The sequence below is a fragment of the Meriones unguiculatus genome, chromosome 8, assembly GCF_030254825.1.
Source record: "Meriones unguiculatus strain TT.TT164.6M chromosome 8, Bangor_MerUng_6.1, whole genome shotgun sequence".
Classification (NCBI taxonomy): Eukaryota; Metazoa; Chordata; class Mammalia; order Rodentia; family Muridae; genus Meriones; species Meriones unguiculatus.
Genome location: NC_083356.1, coordinates 85,061,195 through 85,076,264, shown reverse-complemented (window position 1 = coordinate 85,076,264; position 15,070 = coordinate 85,061,195). Strand labels below are relative to the sequence as shown.

The 15,070-nt window shown below is 37.9% G+C and overlaps 1 protein-coding gene across 6 annotated transcripts in view; it reads right to left on the bottom strand.

Annotated features, from left to right (window-relative positions):
- Nucleotides 1-15,070, bottom strand: part of Arhgap15 (Rho GTPase activating protein 15) — a 601,987-nt gene that overhangs the window by 199,776 nt on the left and 387,141 nt on the right. The gene's annotated exons all lie outside the window — the stretch shown is intronic.

Sequence of the window (15,070 nt, the reverse complement as noted above, 5' to 3'; positions counted from 1 at the left end):
CCCAATTGTGCCCCACTGTCTGCCTGTGGTGATCACTGTCAATGCCACTTGACAAGTTTGACCCACGGAGTAAAAATGTTATTTTATATATGACTCGTTTCTAGCATGTTCACAGAAGATATTACATCATAAAAGGAAAATACAGGAAATCTTGGCCTATTGGTATATTAGTTTCAGATAGTTTTGGAACTGGTTATCAAAATAACTTATCTTGACCTGGAACTTGGATAATCACTTATTTTTTTTTTTTATTTTTAAAATTTTATTCACTTTACATCCCAGTCATAACCCCCTCCCTCATCTCCTCCCAGCCCCACTTTTCTTACTATAACCTTCTATCTTCCTCTCCTAGTCTTCAAAAAGGGGGAGGCCTCCTGCCCTACCAACTGATCCCAGCCTATCAAGTCTCATTAGGAATGCCTGCATCCTCTTCCTCTGTGGCGCGGCAAGGCCTCCCCTCCAGGGGAAGTGATCTAGGAGCGGGCAACAAAGCATGTCAGAGACAGCCCCTGCTCCCCTTACTGAGAGAGCCACATGGACACTGAGCTGCCTATCGGCTACATCTGAGCAGATGGTCTAGGTCCTCTCCATGAATGGTTCTTGGTTGGCTTTTGGAACACATTTGCTTATTATATCTAGTTCTTTTCATGACCAAGTTTGTGGGATTATTAAGAGATGCTTGTTCATGTAAGATTATTAGCTTCATTAAATGTTGATGTTATAATTTTTGTGCTAGGAATGTAGATGCATTTGTGTGTCCAGGATTTCAGAAAACCCTGGATGAGATTACTGGCCAAGGGCACGGGCCATTATTCCAGCATGTTCTCCATGGAGGGGGTGTTAAATCATTGTTAATCATGGTGATTTATGATCATAAATGTTAAATAAGTTGGAGGAAATTCATGCTATTTTGTATCAAAGACTTTACAAAGATCCTAATTGAAATGAAACTACTTCTTTCACTCTTTTGCCATTTCCATACTTTTACATGTTATACATTAGGACTTTTTGTGTTTTATAAAACATTTCTTCAGTAGCTGAGAGGAGAATAATGTATACTGCAGATATTGGTGACATAATACAAAGCAAATATTGCCTGTGGTCTGAACTCTTCTATGCAATGAACTAGAATAACTAGCAACATAGCAATAAAGTGGAATTGCTATTAGCAAATGTATTAATTGTTGTGGGTTTGGAGTTCTAGAGTAAGGCTAATGAACAATACATTACTGAAACACTTTCCCTTTCTGAGAAGTACAAACTCTGATGAACTGGATGAGGTGAGACAGCTATCTGTATATAAAAATATCACCTAAGACATAGTACATATTATAAACCTCTATTTTTTCTTCCCAGTGTATAAACTACCTCTGTTGACTTAAGGGAACCCACTGTGTTTGCCCAAAGTATAATGTACATTTAAAATCTGAAATGTGACAATCATTATAATTAAAACTTCCCTAATACTGAATTTCTACTTTTACTACCGGATCTAGTTGTCCTTATGGTTTTAAATTTAGAATGTGGAAAGATTAATTAAGAGTAATTTATTAACAACACTTAACTAACTTTTCTTATTGTTTCATCAGCCAAAACTTGGAATTTTATCTTAATATAAAAACTTTTAAATAATGTGATATGATTTTTAAAATTTGTACATTGTTTTATATTTCTTTCAAATATTTTCTTCTTTTCTGAACGCATAGACAACTGCAGGTAATAGTTTTGAATTCTCTAAAGTCATTATTGGTGCTCCCATACTGTCTAAAGAAAAAAAAAATAGAAGAAAGCAATTTGGGGTTATTTAAAGAGAGTTGGGATTTAGATGTAGCCAAATGTCATTCAGAATTAAGAGTTATGAGTAATTTCACCTGTCTACCAATATAAAATTCAACCAAATGAAAACTGCCCTAACTTTTCTATAGGTTATCAATGTTTTAAAGGAATTCAGAGAAAAAATATTTTTAGAAAAAAAAATCATCAATGAAATAGGTGTGTCTATGTTCTCCAAATGACAGATTCCAAATTACCTTTAAAAGAATCAGTTAAAGTAGTATTAGTTAATAGAATTATTAAAGACGAAAAGTTAATTCATATCCAGTAAAAGCAAATACATTGACTGGGCATTCGTTTGGTTTTGTTTTGCTAATTAGTTGTATCTTTAGATATCAAAGATAAGGGAAAACAAATTCCCACACAATTGAATACTCATCAGGACTTTCCTTAAGCCTCATTTTGATATGTCTATCTTTTCAATACAATGTAAAATACAGTACATTTTCAGTTCTTGCCTAAGGCTCATATTATCTTAGATGTGTTTGAAGTATCTATGTTGTCTGCATAGTGAACTTCAACCACAGAAATGCTTTACAGTCCCAAGCTTTGTTTTTTCTCTTGTGTAAGTTGAAGCTGCAGCAAAAGAAGCATTCGCCTTGGTCTTTTAGAAATTTCTGCAGAAATTATTTTTCTTTAAAGTTCAGTAATGGAAAACATTTGAAAGAGTAGTGTGGATTGGATATGTTACATATGAACAACTGGAAAGCACTGTGGTGTTTAAAGAAAGCAGCCTTATCCTAAATTAATAACCTATTTTCTTTTGGGACGAAAGCAGAGTGTGTTAAGGATAGAGACAGAGCGGGTAATTTAGACCTGTCCCACTACTGTGGCTGTGTGACTGAGTCATAGCTGAGAAACTGTTTTGTGGCTTCAGCTAGAAACCAGAGAGTAAGAGGGAGTAAAGTAAAACATATTAGATGCAATACAGACGTAATGACACAGCTTCTAAGCCCTTGAGATTCAGAGATATGACCGTCACACACCTTGCAAATAATAATAACCTCCGGTCTTAGTGGCTCCTGCTTGGATGGGTTCTACTCCCTGTTATCATACTTTTTAAATTTCTTAAGTAAAGTGAAAATGACAAGGTGCATATTAAAAAGCAGAGCACTGCATACTTTTCCAAAATACTCTGGACTCTTTCAGTGAAGTTTAGTAATTATGAATTCTATAGGTACAGTCTCGAGGTTGACTAGCTCTCTGGAGTCGCTCACAGCAAGCTTCAAGCATTATCTGAATTGCAGTTAATCACGTGTCATTCCCCTTTTACTCCAAGAACTTTGAAAGCTTTGCCAAACCATACCAATGTAAATTGGTGGCTTTGGACATCCTTTTCATGACCACATTATCCTTGCTGGATTGGGAACTACTCATTTTGGAAATAAAGTTAGACTTGGTATGAGTTTTAAATGAGTGGTGTCTTCAAGGCGCCCGCATCGTGCTTTGGTAAAGTTTGAGACAAATTACTTTGAGAGTTAGCTCTTTTCAGTAAATAACATGAGTGAATGCTGACAGAGGCTTTCCCTTGCTGTGCTAGGAACACATTGGGAACATGATGAGACCAAGTCACTGCACTTTTGTTTTAAAAAGATCAGACTGGAATGAACAGGACTACACGGATTTCTGAGAAGAGAACCACATTCTCTGAGGTATCATTTGCTTACTCATCAGCTGAATTTTTTTTTTTAATTGTCAAAACAGCATTTACCAATGACAGAAGTCACTGGGTGTTGCTATAGGGGATTTAAAGAAGTTGTCCCCTCCTTTTCCTACGGACAAAGCATAAGCCGGGATAGACTTAGTTCAGCCACAGTGCTGGCAAGGTGCTAAAGAGAGGGGCTAAGTGTTGTTTAGTCTTGAGTAACTTAACCATGTGTGGCCAGTGGCTGTCATGTTCAACAATAGAGGAGGTCAGAGCAACCGGCGCTCATATTCCATTTTCATTCTCTCATGGCTTCACTTTGAACTATGTTTTTGATTCATAAAGGTTTGTGAACTGTAATTCTTAAACACTAGCTAATCTATCCAGACCCAGGGGTCTTTTCTGAGACTGATACTCCAACCAAAGACCATGTACGGAGATAACCTAGAACCCCTGCACAGATGTAGCCCATGGCAGCTCAGTGTCCAAGTGGGTTCCCTAGTAAGGGGAACAGGGACTGTCTCTGACATGAACTAAGTGGCCTGCTCTTTGAATACCTCCCCCTAAGGGGGAAGCAGCCTTACCAGGCCACAGAGGAAGACAATGCAGCCACTCCTGATGAGACCTGATAGGCTAGGGTCAGAGGGAAGGTGAGGAGGACCTCCCCTATCAATGGACTGGGGGAGGGGCATGGGAGGAGAAGAAAGAGGGATAATGGGATTGGGAGAGACAAGGGAAGGGGCTACAGCTGGGATACAAAGTAAAAAAAAATTGTAATAAATAAATAAAAAGGAAAAAAATCTAATCTGAATGACTGTTAGCTTTATAATTGATGACATTAATATTTATTTCAGTTTCATAGGTTTTCACTTATTTATTTATTTTATTTTTTAGATCAAGCTGATGATTTGGGGAAAATTGCTTTTTTTTCTCTCAAGGTTTTATTTTAAATTATCATTAAATTGTAGCATTAATATCTCTCTAAGAAATGCACTGTACTTGGACCTCTATTGCATGACACCTGAGCTTATCTACCCTCTCTTTTCTCTCCTTCCTTACAGCATTAAGGATCAAAGCCAGACAAAATCGTTGTGCCTGGTAGAGAGGCACTCTGTGGCTAAAGTATATCCTTAGCTCCTCTTTCTCTGTACTTATGAGTTTCTTTATGATGGATGTTATCCAAGCATCAGGTTACCCTGTGATTAAAGGACAGAATTAGCTAAACTGTGGTCCTATGTGCTGTTGTATAGGTTGTGGTGAATTGCTTTCACAAGCCTTGGCAGTTGTAAAAGTACTGCTTATTCTTTCTTCTCCAATCACCTACTGTAAGTCGGACTGTTTCAACTGCTCCTGTCAAGAAAGCAAGTGCAGAGGTGTCCGAGGACACCTTAAACATAAGGTGGGCGAGGGCACTCAAGTGGTAAGGGTGTTTGTTTATGATGTATGTTATTCAAGGAACAGGTTACTCCTGTGGGTCAGACAGAATTAACTGTCTGAAAAACCAGGTCTGAAAATCTGGAATCTGAAATGCTCCAAAGCTTGAAACTCAGTTTTGAATTTCAAATGAATCCACAGGTGAAGTTTCATACAATGTAAGAAACTGCCTTCAAACCGCATACAAAATATAACTCTATTTCAAGTACAGAACCTGAGATACTGGTGAAGGGTCCATCATTTTATATCATTTACATAGTTTCATAGAGGGAGCGAATTCCAGATTTGGGCTTAAATTTTTTTAAGACATAAAGTGCACACAACTAAGGAAATATTCTGTGGGCCTACAAGACAGGGTTGTATCAAATACAGATGCCTAGAGTCAGAAAGAGGATTGTGTCCTGGGGATTTTTATCAGGCACATGAGAGATTAGCATCACTAGGAAGAGCTTCTCCTGCACTGCTGTCCTTTCAACTCAGTTCTAGGAAATAAAAGCTTTTAATGACCACCTAAATAAATATTTATTTATTAACACAAATCATATCTGCTGCGTGACCCATTGCACACTTTGAACAAGCACTGTCCTGTTTTGGTAGCTGAAAAGACAAGTGTTAACATAATGCTAGAGTTAAAATTGACAAAAGGACAAAATCTGTAGTGTAAGTGGTTAGAGTTTGGGTTTGTTACCAATGCTTTCCTGTGCCACTTACACCTTAACATGTCTATATAATTGTATTTGGATATTATGGGGGCCTAGAAGTGAGAGAGAGCATGATTATCCTGCCTTAAATATTATCAGCAGGGAATGAAGCAGATGCTGAGACTCATAGCCAAACTTTGGGCAGAGGGCAGGGAATCTTAGGAAAGAACGAAGAAACAGTAAGACCTGAAAGAGACAACAGCTCTACAATGTGACCAATAGGGCAAAAAAAACTGGGCCTAGGGTATCCTGCAGAGACTGATGAATGAATCAAGAACCATGGAGAGGACTTAGACCTCCTGTTCAGATGTAGACCATGCTCAGTCTCCATGTGGGTTCCCTAATAAACTGAGCAGTCACTGTCTCTTACATGAACTGGGTTGCCTGCTCTTTGATCACCTCCTCCTGGTGAGGTGGCCTTACTAGGCCACAGAGAAAAAGGATCCTGACAGTCCTGATGAGACCTGATACAGTAGGGTCAGATAGTAAGAGAGGAAGACCTCTCCTGTCAAAGGGCTACGGGAAGGATATATGGGCTGGAAGAGGGAGGGAGGATGGGACCAGGAGATGAGGGAGGGGGCTACAGCCAGGATACAAAGTGAATAAATTGTAATACATAATAATAACAAAGACAAAATTTAAAAAACACAATAAAATATATCAGGTATTCTATATAGAGATAGAAGATTGGAAAATCACTTTCATATATATATATATATATGATATTGAGAATTTTCTAAGGAGAAGAGAAACCCACTGAACATTTCAAATATCTCTGTGAAAACAGAAGCTACCGTCCTTCATATGTGGGAAGCCACTGTCGTCTACTGAGACACTGTCTCCTGTGCTTGCACTTGGTTCCTGCCAACTATCCCACCAATTTCTCATAATGAGAGACTCTTAACCACACTGCTGAACTACAGCAACATGGATAGTCACACTCTTGACATCCATTTCCTGTGCTACATAATGGATTGTGATTGCTTTTGCATATAACCTTCATACATTTGATGCAGCTCATATTCCAACCTTGACTACTGGGCCAACTTCCTTTAGAATCATACCTTTTAACTTAGGGGTTACTAAATGATAGGTGAATCAGGAAAAGATTAGGGAAATGTTCCAATATGGCTAATGTGGTATAGATTGAAGCCATTTGTATGCCATATTTAATATCTGGGTAAAGTGAAATGATAGACAGAAGATGATATCCCAAGTGTGGCTACTCATTTTTTATACAGTTACTTGTATATATCTGTCTAACTCAGCAAAAAATTTGAGGTTGTAGGATAGTATTCATGACTATAATTCATGGAATTATACCAATCCTGAGGCCATTTCGTACATCTCTCAAAGTAAAAAAAAAATTCAGAAAGATTCTGAGTTTTACCATGAAATACCATGAAGAATGTTGCAATCAGAGTAAAGTTGACAGCCTGAAATGATTTGTGGAGAAGAGAAAACATTGCCTATAAAATTTTTTGATCAATTTTAGTATGTTTCTTGCTTTCATAGACATCTCGGTCTTGAAGGTAAGTATTGGCCAGTGGCCTTGGTTATCATTATGCAGAAGTTGTTATCATCAAGGAAACTTTCCCAGCGCTTGAAGATACTGACATTGGAGGCTGCATTATGTTCAGCTCATGCCATTCTCTGCATTGCCTCTCTTCTCTCCCAGCTCCACTGGATAGTTTTTGCTGTGATCATGCTGAAGTAAATACATTATTCTCCTGTTAATTGGGACTTCCTTAATGAGTTGCATTAAAAGAAATAGGAGAAACAAAAACAAAGGCTCTATCTGGGTCTGCTGCTATCATCTAGTAGTTTGTTGACACATCCACTAGGAAATCTTGAGGTTTAGTGGCTGTAGGGTATTCCAGTAGAATCAAGAGAGAAACAAAATTTCACATGGATGCCATTACAAGGAAACGTGAAGTCTAGGAAGAAGTAATCTGTAGCCTTTCTATGTACACTTACTCCTTTAAAATATTTTAGCAACAGACTATTTCATAAATTAAAGACATACAATAAAAGGCTGACCAACACAAACATGAATAAAGCACTAAAAATGGCTCCTTTTGTGATGAAGTCATAACAGTTATATAAAGTCTAGTCTCTGATTCCATTATACTTGAAATAGATATTGATGTAAAATTCATATATTTGCTGTCATTCTTTCAATCCCTCCACTCCTATTTTCCTTTAAACATCTAAACAAAGTGACCTCATTGTTTTCCATTGGGCTTCTTTCTTAAAACATTGGCAGGGATGATTGAGATTCAGGAATGTGGGAAAATGGATTCCCAAACCACGTCCCTCCCCTTTCATTCTGAACTGTAATTTTTGGCTTGGCTTGACTCACAGTCATCACATTTCAGCCTGAATCTCTCTGTAAAGTGATCTTTCTTAAACATTTCTCTCACTCATCAAGGGATCAGAAGCAAAGCCATGCTAGCCTTTCAGCAAAACACTTAGAAGGGGCTTTTACAGAGAAGTCACAAGAGCTAAATTTCATCCAAAATTGTTTGAAAAGCACACATTTTCAGTGCCTTGCTGTCCTCTGTGAATCTTGACATCTGTATGCCGTGAGCTCCAGCAGCTATTTTAATCTGTTTTTGTTTGCAATCCATTTGGTGTCCACCCAAGGAAATTCAGGTGATTCTAATTAACTTACTGCTAAAGATGTCGGAAAAAAAACCTAGTCCTGTTGTACAGAATTATACACTTAAAACCTGTCTTCTATTATTTATAGCACGTTATTAATGAAGATGGCTGTATGCATATATTTACCACCTAATTCACTGTTGTTCACGTTTTTGTTCAACAAACAAACAAACAAAACCAATGAGGTTTATGAAACAAGAAAAAGCCATACACAAACACACAGACACAATACAGACTCTAGGAATGTTTGCCAACTTTTATTTAACAAGAGTAGCAACTTAAAAATAACATTATTTTTACTTTGTGCAACATAGTTTAATATCTGAAATAACCCTGTTCCAATAAAAACCTATTGAAATACTCTCAGGCCTAACTCTGCCCTGAAGGTAAAAGTGATTAATTGAAAGATTTTGGCAGATCTCCGCTCACCACCAGGGCAGTTTAATTTAGAACACATTCAACCATTTCTCAGTGTCTCTGTGCTGGTGGGGCATGACTTTTGATCTTCTTTAGGGAGGCGCCTGTAATTCAAAGCCTCGGGCTAGCCACTTCCTGGAGGGGTTTCATGGTTGCCCCTGCTGAGCTTTCAGGTGAGAGACAGCCCTGCTATGCTAGAATCTCTGCCCCAGATTAGCAAAGAAATTCTAGGCACAAAGGAACATCTCTCCAAAGCTGGCTGGTACGTCAACCATCAGCCTGAGCACAACGAAATCACAAGATGGATCTTCTCAGTCGGGTGCTCTCCGATTTCTGAGGCCTTCTAGCACCCTTAGACACTTCCCCAGTAAAGATGGAACTCCTGTCTACAGTCCTTGATCCTCTAAATCTTGGAAGCTATAAGCAGGATTACTTTTTTGAAACTCCAGGAGAGTCTACACCTTCAATTTTGTAAGTACTTCGGCTGAACAGAAAAAGGAGAAAGGGGTACTCTCCTCCTTTTCGGCCGATGGGACAATGTCAATTGCCATCATATGGAAGGATTGACAAGCTGAAATACGTAGGAAAGGACACCCTTGAACTGGTGCACTCCAGGTCTCTATGTGATTTGACAGATTGATTAAACTCTCACTGTATAGGACTAGAATGCCAGGGATTGGAGATGCACACAGGTCTCTGTGGTATACAGACGTATCACACACACACACACACACACACACACACACACACACACACACACACCATGTTATAAACTCCGGCTTCAGCGACCTGATGCTTTCTTCTTGCCTCCGTAGCTGCCCACCCAAACATGGCATTCATTCATACAGACACATGCAGACATAAATGAAAATGACAACAGTATTAAAAATACATTATGCACACACAAATATTTTAATATATCTTCGTGTATGCATACACAATATTCTTTGAACAAATCATATTTTATTACTTTAAGACTTTCCCATCAATTATATTTCTTTTTTTCCCTTTACTTATTTGATCGATTTACTGCCCGATCCCAGCCCCCTCCCTCCTCTTTTCCCAGTCCCATCCTCAGGCACGCCCCCCTCGTTTCCCACTTTTTCTTCTTCCCAGAGAGGGAGAGGGCCCCAAAGGATACCAGCCCACCCTGGCATCTCCAGTCACAGCAGGACTGAGCACATCCTCTCACTCTGAGGCCTGACAAGGAAGTCCAGCTAGGGGAAAGGGATCAGAAGGTGGGCAACAGAGTCAGAGACAGCCCCAACTCGCATTGTTAGGAGACCCACCGGTTGACCAATCTGCACATCTGCTACATATGTGTAGTGCGTCTAGGTCCAGCCGATGCATGTTTTTACAAATATTTTGAGTTTTTTTTTTCTCAACATACAAGTTCTATTTTCTGCGTAAGTTTTGCCTGTATATAAGTCTATGTGTCAGCTGTGTCTAGTGTCCTCAGAGGCCAGATGAATTAGGGATATAAGACATTTGGGTGAGTTCTGGAATTAGGGACATGAGACATATGGGTCCTGGGAACTAAATCCAGGTTCTCTGAAAGATGAGCCAATGCCCTTAACCATCAAGCCATCTCTCCAGCTCCATATATTATGAGTTGTTGTTTCTATATATCTGGATCAAAATATCTGGATAGTATTATCAAAATGTCCATTGCCTTTGAGTTCTCTTATATATCTCTAATTTAGCTTAAATTTGTTGTAAAACCCAAGAAATCAGATTAAAATTCTTAATGGAACACATATATGAAATCCAAAATTTTAACTGACTGATGAACTATTCTGCCAATAGGTTCATTATGGAAAGGCTAAAAGATACAAATACACAGTATCTGGAATGGAGAAGAAAAGACATAAAAATTTCCCCCTACCTAGAAACTTTAAACTCTCCATGAATGATCAAAATCATTCATGTTCATGATTTTAGGAGTCAAACCAAAAGCACTGAGGTTTGCTTTATTAACTGCTAAAATCACAAATGCTTCCTTTAATGGTCTAGAAGAGAGATTTTTAGCTTCATTTCTGGCTGCATAAGAGTTGTTAACCATGTAGCAAAGAATCGTGCACCCTCTGGCTACGCTGAACCCATACATGTGCTTAGAAAAAGGGCATTCCAATACCAATTGTTCCCTCACATAAACTCACCTAATGTGAACCAGATTTCCTGCTTCTGTGGGATTTTTGTCACATAGGTATTCATTGAAAGTTTTATCAAAATGCATGAGCATACAATACAACATATTATATATATATATATATATATATACTCAAATACATTTAAAATTTGACATATTTTTAAATATATCATTGTGGAAGAAATGTATGCAATCTATTATGTTTTACATATGCTAATATTCATTAACATAATGTTTATGGAGTGCTTAACCATATATGTTATATGTTATTTTCCAATGGTAGAAAATGAAGTTTCACATATATTTCTTTTTTTCACTTATATTTCATGAAATTTAAAGAATAGCATCACTTCCCAAACTGAAGGACTGTCAAAATCTAAGCCTTGAGGATAATACTTGAAAATCCACAATGACTTTCTCTAGGTGATTCTTAAAGTGATATTAGAAAGTAGAAATTAAAGACTACAAGTTTCAAGTTTAGGTACTCAGCCATCACAATAAATCTTAAGGTTAATTATGGAGGACTTGTTTATAGTTTCTGAGTGTTGAGAGAACACTTTTTTTTCTTAAGAAATTTCTTTCAGACAAGATTTCTTATGTGTAAAATTCTGCAATAGGAAATAATGTTATTCTCTTGTCTTGAAATCATTCTACAAGAGAGGACTGTGACTAATGGGAAGGAAAAATATAGTAAGAGTTATTAATCTGGGTGTGATACAAGAGGTGAAGTAGTCAATAAGGGATCAAGGCCAATAAATTGAGAGGAGAAGAGTAAGAAAATTGGTGGGCCATACTGGCTTTATAGCAGTAAAATAGAATGATTTCCACTTTACAAATATTTCTTTACACGGGTTCTTTACTATTTCCTCATAATGTAAGATTTAAAAAAAAAAGTGTTCTTGATATATGTACGAGTTTAGGGAAAGAAGGGTATTTTTTCAGGATGACCAAATGCAATTCATCTTTAATTTGCTTGTCATAATATTTTCCCAAGAAGAATGAATTGTAAAAGGTTCAACAGAGGTTCTGCAAGCACAGTTTATGCAACGCTGCTTCTCTCAGGGTGAGTGCAATGGTCTACACTCAGTCCTAAATCCTCATTGACCTATGCAGGGCCTCTGCACATTCAAACTTCCCTAAGAGATGCTTCATACTTTTTTTCCTTTTTTTTTAAATTTTATTAATTACAGTTTGTTCACTTTGTATCCCAGCTGTCACCCCAACCCCACTCTTCCTCCCTCTTCTTCTCCTATGCCCCTTCCCAGTCCAGTAATAGGGGAGGTCCTCTTAGAATCAAGAGAATCTTGATTCTTGGCTCTTTGGTCTCCCCACCCCGAAGGGAGGAGCAGTCCTGTTAGGCCACAGAGGAGGGCTTTGCAGCCAGTCCTGAAGATACCTGATAAAACAGGATTAGATGAATGGCGAGGAGGTCCCCCCCTATCAGTGGACTTGGAAAGGGGCACGGTGGAGATGAGGGAGGGAGGGAGGGACTGGGAGGGAATGAGGGATCGGGACACGGCTGGGATACAGAGTTAATACAATGTAACTGATAAAAAAATAATAAAATTAAAAAAAAAAGAATCAAGAAAATCTGACAGCAAGGCTTTTCTCTTCTGTTTTGGACAGCGCAGAATAGAGTCTTGACAACTTCTCTCACTGTGGTACTCTTTTGACCCTTAACCACACATGAAACTGTTTTCATAGAGATCACTGGCTCCACGATACCTCTGTTCTTGCTCAGGACTTTTAGTTTTCACAATGGCTCAACCTAATACAGACACGCTGACTGGAGCACAGCTGACTCATGAAGTCAAGGGGACTTCCAACCTCCTTTTCACTTTTACAACAAATCTTAATAACGCCTCTTTAGCCCCCCAAACAAATGAATTTCTATTAATTCACTGGCTGTAGTATCAAAAGACTAACCTTACTTCACCCAGCTTTAGAGCAAAGAGCTCTACAAGCAGAACTCGTTGGAAGGAGGCAAGTTCTAAGCTTGGGAACACCATATGCTTTGGAAGTGTCTGTGTGACTCCCTCTTTCCTCTTTGACTTACCAAAACAAACAACAAACTTTCCTTTCTGGTGCTTAAAATACTGGAAAAGGAGGCAAGACCGTTTCCTCTTCAAAATGACTGAAACCACAGATTGAGCTGTGCTCAAGGTAACACAGAGGTGTCTGAACCTTCTGTATCCGTGCTACTCTTGAGGTCAGATTGCCAAAAGAATGTTAGAGGTCACTTAGAGACACAGTGGGACATCACAGAGTAAAGGATCCATCTAGTAGAGAGAAAGAAGAGAGAAGACAAATTCACTCTTGTTCTTTGGCTCTCTTCATGTGTACCTTTGGGCTCAGTTCTGCTCATGGTTTCAGGGCTTTTGTCTCTGCTAACTCCAGCTCTGCCACCAGCCCGGGTTCGTTCTAAAATCTTCTAAAAATTGAACTGAAGTTTTATTATTCAATAAGTGAAGTGTTTCTCAGATCCTCAACTTATGCAAGGAAACACTCTAAGGACAATGAGGATGCAGCATTTTTTTTTCTGCCAGGGCCTGTTTTTGTTCTAAGTGCCAGGTATGTGTGGCTTCTGGACAAAGACTGAAAACGAGGTGGCTACCCATAAGCTAGTATTTCTGGGTAGCCTCTGACCATTTTTGTTAAGTGGAAACCTTGTGACTGTTTTTCTTTCCTATTACTTTTTGGGGAATAGAGTATGTGAGAGTTGATTTAAAAATACGGAATTTAAATAATTCTTTTACTGACTTCTCTATGAAAAAAAATTGCTGATTTACCCTTAGACTTTAAATGTAGTATCTGTTAAATATTCAAATTTAGAATTTTTAGGTCTGTAAAAGACAAGAGAAAATCTTGGTCAATGTCTTTGACATTAATCTGCTGTCCTGTTTCAGAGTTCCTCATTGTTTGGCAAACATAGGCTCAATTTGGTTTTGCTGGCTCTTCAGGAGCCCACAGGTGACCTGTAGAACTCTGTGTTTTGAAGAGCAGATGATGTCTAGCATTAACATACATTCTTTCTTATATATAAGCTCATCTACTTTATATAGAAAAACAAGTTGCTTTATCTGCTGCCTTCCACAAAAAGCTGGTGGGAAAAAGCCTTTCCGGTGGGAAAAGAATTTGAGTGGAAAATATGGACATCCATATATCAGACCAAGGATTAAACGATGAATATTATACGTGAGGAAACACTGTAAGACAGTTTCACTATGTTAGTTTTTCCAAAACTTTATTCCAAATCAGTCTTGGATTATGTGTGAAAAGTAAGAACCTTCGACTGTAACAGGTGCTGGCAGGAAACCCCCATTAAAGCTATTGAAGTTCTGCCTGTAAAGTCTTGGCATCTGAAAACATTCCCTCATAAGAATGCATTATGCATCAGACTTTTCTCACTAGGAAAACAATGTGAGACTGTGGCTGCTTAACAATATTCCCAGTCACTATTTTGTTAACACTATCCTTTGGTGATGACATCTCTGCTGGCCTCGTGTTATATATGAAGTGTGTATCAGCTTTCATTTCAACACTGGGAACGTCCATTGTCTTCTGTGTAGACAATAGAGACATTGGTCTACCATCTGTTTGTCCTATTTAAAGCATAAACTTGAAAATATTTTTTTTCCAGTGCCGTCCGTGGTTTACATGAATGTATACACATTCTGAAGATTGACTTTTTGCACGAACCTTAAAACATATTTACCAGATTTTTAATGAAGGTGAGAATAGTCTATTGAGAACTTGGCAATAATCAATTCAAGCTTAGTTCACACATATGTTGGAAAGCGCTAGCATTATGTCTGATATATAATGGAAGATTAACAAATGGTCTTCTCTACATAAATATTCTATATGCATATGACCATATCTTTAAGGTTTAATGATGTGACTTTTTGAACATAAACTTCATTACCTTAAACATGCAAGTCATCTTTCTCTTTCCATCTCAATTTCCCAGTTACTAAATATACAAACTTTATATTCTTTTGCATGTAGTACAAACGTGAAGGAAATTTCCTACTTTGTTTTGTAAGTCAATTATTTATAAATAATTTCACTCAAATAAAAAGGGTTAATGTGGATTCATAAGGTCTTAAAACATATGTAACAGTAAATGCTAGGAAAAAAATCTCACTGAATAGAATTAAGAGCCTGTGTGATCCAAATGCATGTATATAAATCTAGTACTGTAGTTACCTTGAATGTTAAATATGA